This window comes from Tachyglossus aculeatus, chromosome 24, assembly GCF_015852505.1.
Source record: "Tachyglossus aculeatus isolate mTacAcu1 chromosome 24, mTacAcu1.pri, whole genome shotgun sequence".
Lineage (NCBI taxonomy): Eukaryota > Metazoa > Chordata > Mammalia > Monotremata > Tachyglossidae > Tachyglossus > Tachyglossus aculeatus.
This window is the reverse complement of record NC_052089.1, coordinates 307,841-320,524: the sequence shown is the minus strand read 5'-3', so window position 1 is coordinate 320,524 and position 12,684 is coordinate 307,841.

Sequence of the window (12,684 nt, the reverse complement as noted above, 5' to 3'; positions counted from 1 at the left end):
TCTTCTTGCCTGGATTATTTTTAAACATTAACTCCTAGAGACAGGGAACTGCTTTTTGTGGTTAATTAGGTTTTTAAAAATTAATATAATGATGTAGAGCAATTCCATGAGCAGATATGTATGTATTTACAATTCCGATTCAATTTTTGTGGGCCAAACATATTCATGGGCATGAAGAGAAGACATTTTCCTATTGAGGACATGCCGTAAGTATAAGTGATCCTGGAATTCTTAATGTGGGTCAAGAATTGTACTAGTCACTAGAGTAGCTGCAAGATAATCAGGTCAGACACAGACCTTGTCCCATATGGGGCTCAGGTCTCATGTACCATATCCACATCAGACAGATACCAGAGCAGCTGAAAACCCTACTGTGTGGTTATAAAATTGGATATCTGATCACCTTATTAAGAACAGGAACCGGATCGTTTCTGTCCTAATCACCTACAGTAAATACTATGTTGGGCAAGAATTGCATTGTTCCCAAGTATCTCAAGGCAATAAAAATGAAAGTACTGTTGGAGTTCTGAAGTCTTTCAAAAATATATAGCTTTAGAACTATGTTTGGGTAAGTTTTTGAGCAAATCCTTTCTAACTCTCTGGACAGGCACTTGTTGAGTGGATATTATTGGAAAGAATCTTCACATTCTTATTCATAAATATTCAGTATTACATGAAGATGAACATAATAATGGCCTCTGTGAATATGACTTGATTACAACTACACCACAATTTTTCTTCAGCCACATGTTTTCAACAGAGGTTGACGGAACAATGCCTAGATGAAAACTTCACATACTCATCCCTTTGTCATATCATCTTCCATTCCTCTCATTGCTTCTTTATCGATCACTGAAACTCAACCTAAAGCAACAATGGAGAAGAGAAATGGAAACGTTAATCTGGATTTGCAATTGGCAAACCTACCGAGGCAAGGAAAAAGTTTTCTCAAGGACACTGAAGGTCGGAGGTAGATTTCATAATGCAGGATTTATACTTTGTTTATGTTTCACTCACCAAGTCCCTGAAGGGTTTCTTCAATTTACCCAGGGGAAAAAAATAACAACTAAAATGTTACTCCTTGAAACACCTCTCTTGAGAAATATTAATTGGTAGAATCAAACTACCTTGAAATGAGGGATTGGAGTGCCAATTACTGTGATATCATGTGTTCTTCTCCCCACTTTACACAATCTTTTTTAAAAATTTCATGATAGATTTGGGTACTTTCATGTTGAATCACATCCTTATGGCAGGGGTAGTGTCTCAATAAGTAAGTACTCACAGTAAGTGCTCAATTAATACAATTAATTGATGAATGATTGATAGGACTTTAATTTTATTAAATATGCAGATGATTTGCACTATTGGTCTTTAATTTAATCCAAACACATAATTATGAACCAACACCTCCTAGTGTTTTATAGTCCTGTGCTTTCTGGACTGCCCCATTGAAACAGAACATATACCAATGGCCTCTTTCCAGTTGTGAGAGTAATGCATTTAAGTAAAATGTCCTTGACTAGGCAGAAGAATTGTATGAAAATACTTATGGTCATTATGACCACATTTAACTCTGGATCAGTAATGCAGTAGTATTATTGGGAAAGTCAGTCTATTCAGGGGAGGTATTCACAATTTGGACATAATCTGCCCACAGTATTTGCTTTTGATCAGATCCCTAATATTTTAAAAGTGGATAAACTGGAGAGAGTCCAGTGAATGATAACAAATATGACTAAAGAAATATAAAATAGAATGAGTGAGGAAAGGTTTTTAAATTGTTTGCCCTAGGAACTTCACTATTAAGGATTTTGTTCTAAAGCTTAGATTTGTTTTCCTAAATTCATTACGTGAGAGAGTTCATACTGAAACTTCTAAATCAACCCACTCAGCTATTTGGAGTCTTTCTGTTGTTAGCAAACTCATAGGGAAGAGAACCATGATATTCGAAGAAGGATATTCAAAGAACATTCCTAACCACGAAGGTGGATGTCAAGCAGCAGTGTTGCTTAGTGTATAGAACACGGGCCTGGGAGCCAGAAGGACCTGGATTATAATCCCAGCTCTGCCACTTGCCTGCTATGTGACTTTAGGCAAGTAACAACTTCTCTGTGCCTCAGTTACCTCATTTGTAAAATGGGGATTAAGACTGAAAGCTCCATGTGGTACATGGACTGTGTCTGACCTGGTTACCTTGTATCTAACTACCCCAGCACTTAGAACCGGGCCTGCACATAGTAGGTGCTTAACAAAACCATTAAAACAAAAAAGAAGGGCAGGCACCCTGTCTACCAAACCCCTTTGGATGGTGGGTCGTGGACAGAGGCAAAATGGTAGGCCGGAGAATCATCTGTGTGGCCTAGGATGGAATTGCTTAGGACCCAAATTCAAAATATAATGGGTCACCTTCCTCCTTGCCCTTCCTTTGGAGATAAAGTAACTCTTGCTTTAAGTTAAACCTGTGGCTAGACTGACAGTGGTGATCCATCTATCTCGTGCTTAGTACAGTACATGGAACATAATAGGTGCTTTAAGAATGCCATTATTGTTATCATTATTATTAGTAAAAGCTACATATCCATGACGCTTGAATAAACCAGTCCTTTTATTTTTATTTTTTTGATGGTGTTTGTTAAGCACTTTGTATGTGGCAAGCATTGAACTGGGGTAGATATACTGCACACAGTAAGCACTTAATAAATATGACTGAACATAAACTGATCAGGCTGAACACAGTCCACGTCCTATATGGGACTAACGGTCTTAGTCCCCGTGTTGCAGATAAGGCAACTAAGACACAGATAAATTAAGTGACTAACCTAAGGTCACACAACAGACAAGTGGCAGAATCTCGATTAGAACCCAGGTCCTCTGATTTCCAAGTCTATGCTCTTTACACTAGGCCACACTGCTTCCCAGATTTCTCTGGGAAACTTTTATTTCAAGTCTCACCTGCATTTAAAGTTCAAATGAAGAACTATGTGAAGCATAAGTGCTGGGAAAATTGTCTCCCTTACCAATTTCTGGGGGAAAAATGAGGGAATTGTTTAGTGGCTCTTGGATGTGATGGAGATATTCCTCTCCTAATGTCCAGTAGGAAGGTCATGTAGGAAACTCAATTTATTTTCCATATGTGAAATTCCTATGCAAGATCCTGTATGTACTCCTGGGGGCCAAAGACAGGAACCAGGGTTTAAAGGTTATGATTTATAGTAAAATGGATGTACTGCTCTTTTATTTACCAGTTTCCACAAGGTTAATTTTACATCTTTGTTCCTCAGACTGTAGATTAAAGGATTCAACATTGGACTGTCTTGGACTGCTCCATAGATTGATTCTTTAGAGGTCTCACATACATGTAGAAGAGTGACCCATAAAATAAAGTGACACCCATCATGTGGGATCTGCAGGTGGAAAACGCTTTGCTCCTTCCCTCAGAAGAATGGATCTTGAGGATTACCATGAGAATGACGATATAAGACAGGATGATGACCATGAGGGAGTTGAAGAGGTTAAATCCAGCGCAGAGGAGCATGACATTTTCTTTGAAGTGGGTATCACAGCAAGACAACTTTATGAGAGGCGGGTCAGGACAGTAAAATGGTTGATGATGGTGGATACACAAAAGGAAAATCTGAATTTCTTGATGGCTTGGAACAGGCCCGCAGAGAAGCCATGTACATAGGGGAAAGTGATGAGACAGGTGCAGACCCTCCTGGACATTTTGATGCTGTAATGTAGAGTTTTACAGAGTGCCATATAGCAGTAATACGCTATTGCTGCCAACCCATAAAGCTCTGTGAGGAGCAGAGATATGAAAATGTAGCATTGGATGAAACAACCGGCAAAGGAGATAGTCTTCTTCTCTGATAAGAAGTCAGCCAGCACCTTGGGGGTTGTGTTTGAATAATACCACAGGCCTACAAATGCTACGTTAGTGAAGAACAAATACATGGGTGTGTGAAGGCTAGAATTTAGTCAAATTAGCACAATCAGACCCAGGTTGCCTAACAAGGTGAAAAAATAGATGATTAAAAATAACACAAAGAAGAAGCCTCGAAGCTCTGAACAGTCTGTGAGACCCAAGAGAATAAAGTCTGTCACAGAAGTGCAATTGTCACTAGTTATTTTTCCTGGGGACTGGGTTCAAACAATCAGTGGCATTTATTGAGCACTTGTTGTGTGCAGAGCACTGTACTAAGTACTTGGGAGAGTACAACACAACAGAGTAGGTTGACTGCCCTTCCCAAAAGAAGCTTACAAACTGGAAGGGAAGACAGATATCAAAATAAATTACAGGGGGATAAAGTCCATAAGTGCTGTGGGGCTGAGGGAAGAGTGAATATCAAAGGGCTTAAGGAGCACAGACAATGCAGAAGGGAACCCTTAGACAAGGAAGGGAGGGCTTAGTCGGGGAAGGACTCTTGGAGGAGATTTGATTTTAGTAGTGCTTCGAAGGTGGAGAGACAGGTGGCTATCAGATATGAAAGTGAGTGGAAGACCTAGGCCACCAGAAGAATGTCGGTTAGAAACTGGTGGTGAGATAGACGAGATTGAGGTACAGAGAGTGGGTTGGCATTGGAGGAGCAAAGTGTGCAGATTGGGTTGTAATAGGTGATCACCAAGATAAGGTAGGAGGGAGTGTGCTAAAACCGATGGAAAGGGGTTTCTGTTTGATGCAGAGGTAGATGGCCAAGAGTTGAAGATTTTCTAGCAGAGGGGAGATGTGGATTGAACATTATTTTCAGAAAAAATGATCCAGGCAGCAGATTGAAGTATGGACTGGTGATGAAAGAATCAGGAGCAGGGAGGTCAGCCAGGAGGTTGATGCAGTAGTCAAGGCAGGATATAACTACTTGGATCGACATTCACTGAAGTAAATAGAAATAAATAAAAAATGAAGATGAAAAAAATGGTTTTGAATTCCTTTCATGATCCCCCTACCAATACTTTGAAATACCTTGGGTTGCTTTAATGGGGCTCCTATTTCACATGAGAGATAATGTACCTTAATACAAGCTAAAGAGACACTAGACAGACTCTCTGATTGGATGATTGGGTTGAGGGGAGAAAATTCAGGATCAGGGTAAAGGGCCAACATTCACTCCCTCAAGAAATTACACAACTTGAAGCTCTGTATTTTCTTAAAAAAAGGACAATTTTTTTGTTCTGTGTTGTTTTATAAGGTATTTGTCAAATTTGTCAAATTTGTCAAATGCTTACTTTGTGCTAGACATTGTACTAAGTGCTGGAGTAGATACAAGCTAATCAGGTTGGATACAGTCAAAGTCCCACAAGGGGCTCGCAGTCTTAATCCTCATTTTACAGATGAGGTAACTGAGATACAGAAAACCTAAGTGACTTGCCCAAGATCACACAGCAGACAAGTGTCCAAACTGGGTTTAGAACTTAGGTCCTTCTGACTCGCAAACTATCTACTAAATCATTTTGCTTCTCACTTCTCTAGATTTAAAGGTCTTAAAACTCATCCCCCAGCTCCTCTCCTTGAAAAAAATTCTATCATGATTCCCTGTAGTGACAGTAGCACCTGGCTTCAATCCCATACTACCAAGCACAAGCAAACAAAGTAAAAAAACAGGAAAAGAAAAGCATCATAACATGATGTTGTCCACTGGATACTGTCACTGATTGTATGTTCATTATTAATTACTAGAGAGAAAGGTAAGGGTGATAAAAGACTCAAGAAAGGTTAAGTCCATATATAGATGGAAGGGCCAGGGTTCTTAGAGCTACAGAAGATATAACTCTAACACTGATCAAGGACAATCTTATTACAATTCTTCCAAATGAGCTTTGTTACCACTTTCAGAGACAGAATATCAAGCTGGACCAATCGTTGACCTGACACAGTGTGATAGTTCTCATGTTCTTGTGTTCCATAATTGTAAACTATAGCAGGAAGTTGCTGTAAGCTCACTGAGGGAAGGGAATGTATCTGTTTATTGTTGTATTATAGTCTCTCAAGTGCTTAGTACACACAGTAATTGTTAAATAGATATGATTGACTGACTGACTGACTGAATATATTCTTGACAACTACTAAGCACTTTGAGAAACTCAATTATAAAACTACCTAGTGAAAACCCAGCCTTGTTAAAAAAAAATTAGGAGCTCCTGCAGGAGCACATGAGCAAGTGATTAGATGATCGTTTTCTAAATGAGTCTGAAGTCTATTAGTTGCCTAACCCACTCTTTCTACAATATGGATCATGCCATGACTTAGAACGCCCACCTTCTAGTTCCAAATTTTCTATATTTACTAGAAGTTTAGATTCTGACCCAAAGCAACTAAGTGTGCAGGGGATGGGTGTGATTGTTAAAGCCTGAAATGCAGGTGAGGGGGAGGTCAAGGTAAGAAACCGGGGCCTTCAGAGAGAGAGAGAGTTTGATGAAGGAGGTATTACTCCAAGCTAGGAGGGATGAGAACGATAGCAGTGCAACTGGCCAGGCTGGTTCCTCCAGCAGGCCAGGTCAAGGGAGGATTCATTCATTCATTCATTCAATCATATTTATTGAACGCTTACTGTGTGCAGACCACTGTACTAAGCGCTTGGGAAGTACAAGTTGGTAACATATAGAGACGGTCCATACCCAACAGCGGGCTCACAGTCTAGAAGGGGGCAACAGACAACAAAACAAAGTATATTAACAAAATAAAGTAAATAGAATAGTAAATATGTACAAGTAAAATAAATAGAGTAATAAATCTGTACAAACATATATACTGGTGCTGTAGGGAGGGGAAGCAGGTAGGGCGGGGGATGAGGAAGGGGAGGAAGGGGAGATCAGAGAGGGGGCTCAGTCTGGGAAGGCCTCCTGGAGAAGGTGAGCTCTCAGTCGGGATTTGAAGGGAAGAAGAGAGCTAGCTTGGCGGATGTGCAGAGGGAAGGCATTCCAGGCCAGGGGGAGGACGTGGGATATGGATTAGGATAGAGTAGGAGCCGTTGGATTTAGCAAGCAGGAGGTCATTGGTGACCTTTGAGAGGGCGGTTTTGGTGGAATGACGGAAGCCAGATTGGAGGGGGTCGAGGAGAGAGTTGGCGTTGAGGGATTCAAGGCAGCGGGTGTAGATGACTCATTCAAGGAGTTTGGAAAAGAATGGTAGGAGGGAGATAGGGCAATAACTATAAGGTGAGGTGGGGTCAAGAGAGGGTTTTTTTAGGATGGGGGAGACGTGGGCATGTTTGAAGACAGAGGGGGAGGAACCAGTGGAGAGTGAGCCATTGAAGATGGAGGTTAAGGAGGGGAGGAGGGACGGAGCGAGAGATTTCATAAAATGAGAGGGAATGGGGTCAGAAGCACAGGTGGCCAGTGTAGCACCTGCGAGGAGTGAGGAGATCTCATTTGAGGATACTGCTGGGAAGGATAGAAGAGTAGCAGAGAGGGTTGAGAGCCAGGGAGTCGGGGGAAGGGGGAGGAGTGACTTTGGGGAGCTCAGACCTGATGGAGTTAATTTTACTAATGAAGTAAGAGGCCAGATCGTTGGGGGTGAGGGAAGGAGGAGGGGGAGGAACAGGGGGCCTGAGATGGGAGTTAAATGTACGGAAGAGCTGACGGGGATGATGGGCATGGGTGTCAATGAGGGATGAGAAATAGTTTTGTCTGGCAGAGGGGAAGGCAGAATTAAGGCAGGAAAGGATAACCTTGAAGTGAACAAGGTTGGCTTGGTGTTTAGACTTTCGCCAGCAGCGTTCAGCAGCTTGAGCTTAAGAGCGAAGGAGGCAGACAGTGGAAGTGATCCAGGGTTGTGGGTTGGTGGTACGAGACCCATGAAGGGAAAGGGGAGTGAGGGAGTCGAGCTGGGTAGAGATGGTAGAGTTGAGAGCAGTACTCTGATCATCAAGATTGGGTAGAGAGGAAAGGGAGGCGAGGTGGGGTGTGAGGTGCTCAGAAAGATGGATGGGGTCGAGAGAGTGGAGGTCTCTGTGACGCCCGGGACTACGTTCCCGAGAGGCCCGCCCGCCCGCCATCACACCGCACGGCCTTGCTGCTGCCGGAAGGATCCTCTCCTCAGAGCGCGCCGCCATAGACGCCCGGGACTCCGTTCCCGAGAGGCCCGTCTGCCATCACACCGCGTGGCCCCCGCTGCTCCCGGAAGGATCCTCTCCTCAGAGCGCCGCCATAGACGCCCGGGACTCCGTTCCCGAGAGGCCCGCCCACCCGCCATCACACCGCGTGGCCCCCGGTGCTCCCGGAAGGATCCTCTCCTCAGAGTGCCGCCATAGACACCCGGGACTCCGTTCCCGAGAGGCCCGCCCGCCATCACACCGCGCGGCCTTGCTGCTCCCGGAAGGATCCTCTCCTCAGAGCGCGCCGCCATAGACGCCCGGGACTCCGTTCCCGAGAGGCCCTTCCGCCCGCCCGCCATCACACCGCGTGGCCCCCGCTTCTCCAGGAATGATCCTCTCCTCTCCTCAGAGCGCCCCCATAGACGCCCGGGACTCCGTTCCCGAGAGACCGGCCCTCCATCACACCGCATGGACCCCGCTGCTCCCGGAAGGATCCTCTCTTCAGAGCGCCAGAGAGTCCCGCCATAGACGCCCGGGACTCCGTTCCCGAGAGGCCCGCCTGCCATCACACCGCGTGGCCCCCGGCCCCCGCTGCTCCCGAAAGGCTCCTCTCCCCCGAGCGCCGCCATAGACGCCCCCTGCTTCCATCCCCCCCCGCACTTAAGCGACCTTTCTTATAGTGCCCCCCAACCCCACTTCCCAGTCTAGTCCTGACTGACTCTCCCCACACCGGGGAAAAGGCCCTTGTTATCACCAAGTTACATTAACGACAACCTCATTCGTACTTACTCAGCCTTCCTGTCCTGCCATCGACCCCCGGCCCACGTCCTCCCCCGGGCCTGTAATGCCCTCCCTCTGCCCATCCGCCAAGCTAGCTCTCTTCCTCCCTTCAAGGCCCTACTGAGAGCTCACCTCCTCCAGGAGGCCTTCCCAGACTGAGCCCCCTACTTCCTCTCCCCCTCGTCCCCCTCTCCATCCCCCCATCTTACCTCCTTCCCTTCCCCACAGCACCTGTATATATGTATATATGTTTGTACATATTTATTACTCTATTTATTTATTTTACTTGTACCTATCTATTCTATTTATTTTATTTTGTTAGTATGTTTGGTTTTGTTCTCTGTCTCCCCCTTCTGGACTGTGAGCCAACTGTTTGGTAGGGACTGTCTCTATATGTTGCCAGCTTGTACTTTCTAAGCGCTTAGTACAGTGCTCTGCACACAGTAAGCGCTCAATAAATACGATTGATTGATTGATTGATTGATAGTAATATAGATTTACAGGGGAGAGGAATGTGAGTGAGGTGGCAGGTGAAAAGGTTATGATCAGATAGAGGGATTTCAGAGTTGAAGAGGGTGGAGATAGTGCAGCGGTAGGAGATGATGAGGTCGAGGGTGTGGCCAAATTGGGGAGTGGGCGAGGTGGGGTGGAGCAGGAGGTTTGCAGCGTAAAGGTGAGATAGAAGGCAGGCAGCAGATGAGTTACCAGGGAGATCCATGTGAATGTTGAAGTCTCCGAGGATCAGAGTGGGCCTGGAAAAGGAGAGAAGGAAGGTGAAGAAGGGATCAAAATCGTTAAAGAAGTTGGAGGTAGGCCGAGGGGACGGTAGATGATGGTTACAAGAATCTGGAGGGGGTGGTAGAGGCGAATAATGTGGGCTTCAAAGGAAAGGAAGGAAAGGGAAGGGGTGGGGGGATAGTGTAAACTCGACATTGCGGGGCAAGAAGGAAACCGAAACCTCCTCCTTTTCCGGTGAGTCTGGGGGTGTGGGAGAAGAGGCCTCCACTGGAAAGAGCAGAAGAAGAGACCGTGTCGTCCGGAGACAGCCATGTTTCAGTTAGGGCGAGGAGGAGTAGAGAGCTGGAAAGGAATAAATCCATGATGAAAGGAAGCTTACCTATACTGGAGCGGGGGTTCCAGAGGCCACACTTGGCAGCAGCTGCGGAGGGAGGGGAGGGAGGGGGAAGGGTGCGAGGGGTGGGGAGGGTTTATATTGGGATGGGTTGGCGGGGGCCTGGGCGGGGAGAGTGGGAAGAGGGGTGGTGATGAGAAAGGAGAACTGGGATGGGGTGGAGGCGGGGAGGAAGGGAGGGAGGGGGCTGGGAGGGAGAAGTTGAGGGTAGGCGCTGGTACACAGGGATCCTGGGGAGTGGGTAAAGGGAAGGGATGGGAGGGGGAAGGGAGGGAATGAGCTGGGTGGGAGAGTGGAAGGGGAAGGTGAGGAATGGAAATGGCAGTTGGGAGCAGGGGAATTGATAGTTTATCGTGAGGTCAGAAAGGTAAATGACAGCACAGTGGGAGGTTAACAATTGAATTGCAGAAGCAGTAACACAGTATCTGTGATATAAGTAGGTGATGGCATCACAGAGGGTAGTTAACAATTATGCTATGACAATAATAAAATAGGCAATTGATGATATCACAGAGGATGGGGAAGTGGGATGTTTTGAAGAATCCCATTAGCCTGGTTACAGTATGTTAGCCATGCCCCATGTTCCTAATTTTGCTTCAGATGCTCAAACCAAAATGCAAGTTTCCAGTCTCCATTTCACCTTTGCCTTCAAAGGACCCATCGAAGGCGAAGTTGGAGGGGTTGTGATTATGAGAATGGTGTGTGTGTGTGTGTGCGTGTGCGTGTGCGTGTGCGTGTGTGTGTGTGTGTGTGTGTGTGTGGAGCTGGGCATGGGAGTATGAGGAGAAGATGTTGCTGTCTTCTGAATGCCTGAGGAGATGTCAGGGTTAACAAGAAAAATGAAGGAAGCTGTGATAAAATGGAGGAAAGATATGGAAGAAGATGGAGGATGATGAAAGAAATAGGACAGGAAAGTAATCAAGTTATGAGAATAAAAAAGGTAGAACCAAAAGAGATAGAAGAAATACCCTATAATTATGGGGAAAGAAAAGGGAAAATCAGGAGAAGCAGTATTCCCTAGTGAATAGAGCATGGGCCTGGGCGTCAAAAGGAACTGGGTTCTTATCCTGAGTCAGCCACTTGTCTGCTATATGACCTTGGGAAGGTCACGAAAATTCTCTGTGCCTCAGTTAACTCATTTGTAAAATGGGGAGTTAGACTGTGAGCCCCATGTGAGACAGGGACTGTATCCAACCTGATTACCTTGTATCTACTCCAATGCTTGGTACAGTGCCTGGTGAATAGTAAGTGGTTAACAAATATCATTAAAAAATCAGAGAGAAAGTAAAAGACAGGGAAGGGGAAACACTCAAGAATCCTTTGAATTTTTCAGAGGATGCAACTAGGCTGTCAATATAGCTAAGATTTCCTTCTTGTAACTATCGTCAAATGTCATAACAAATGTCTCCACTAATATTTAAAGATAATCTGATATGAAATCATCATGTGCTTTTGCAGCATTCATGTATACTTCTTGTCTCTAAATTGAACACTTAGCCTAGTAGGTAGGGTGGATATTTTGTGAATTGAAATGTTAATAGGAGATTTTAGGCGTTATTCTGGAATTGCTGATATTCTAAATCTTGAGTCACCTTCCAGGCTGATAAATAATTGACAAAAATGGAAAAAATGAACAATAATTTTAACTACAGCCAGGCAATCTTTTTTTTTATTCCAGATTCCAATTATATAAAAACATTGCCACATTTTAGACCTTTTCCACCCACCCTCTCTTCAAACTTCATGCACTCAAATGCTACTTAAATTTCTAAATTAGGTAATCTGAAAATGAAGGATTTACTACCACCTCCTCAGAATTTCAGAACATTCTTGTAAAAGAAGGCATTATCACAATGGCTTCCCAGTTAGAACAATACAGAAGCATTTATATCTGTTTCTGAACTGATCCCTGGAGTTTGCCCTTAATGAAGAAATAACAGAAATTACAAATGCTCATCATGAAAAGTCCCTAGGGTGAAATCTGAATAAGAAAAATATGACTCATGAGTGAAAAGAGGTGCTAACTGCTATTTCATTCAATCGTATTTATTGAGTGCTTACTGTGTGCAGTAAGAGCACCGCACTAAGTGCTTGGAAAGTACAAGTTGGCCACAGTACAATTTCCATCCCAGAAATGGAGAGAAAGCCTAGTGTCCACTTTGATGCTTTTTAATGATACACAGTTACACAGTTACTATGTACCAAGCACTGTACTGGGCTATAAACAAGTTGATCAGTTTGCTCACAGTCCATATCCCATATGGGGCTCAGTCTTGATTCCCATGTTACAGTTAAAGTAATGGAGACAAACAGAAGTGAAGTGACTTGCCCAAGGTCACACAGCAGAGAAGTAGCTGAACCAGGATTAAAACCCAGGTACTCTGAATCCCAGGCCTGTGCTCTATTTACTAGGCCATGTTACTTCTCCAATGATATCAGAGCACTGTACTAAGAACGTGGGAGAGTACAATTTAACAATATAATGGACATATTCCCTGCCCACAAGGAGTTTACAGTTTAGAGGAGAAGACAGACATTAGTATAAATAAATAAATTAGGGGCATGTCCCTAAGTGCTGTGGGGCTGAGGACGGGGATGAATGCATGGAGATAAAAGGGCTTGAGGAGACTGCAATTGTACTAGGACCTCTGGAAAGGAATAGGCAGAGATTTTTGAGTTTAGGATGGTCTGAAGGGGGAGAATCCAGAATGAACTAAATTCCCAGACAATGGAATTGAA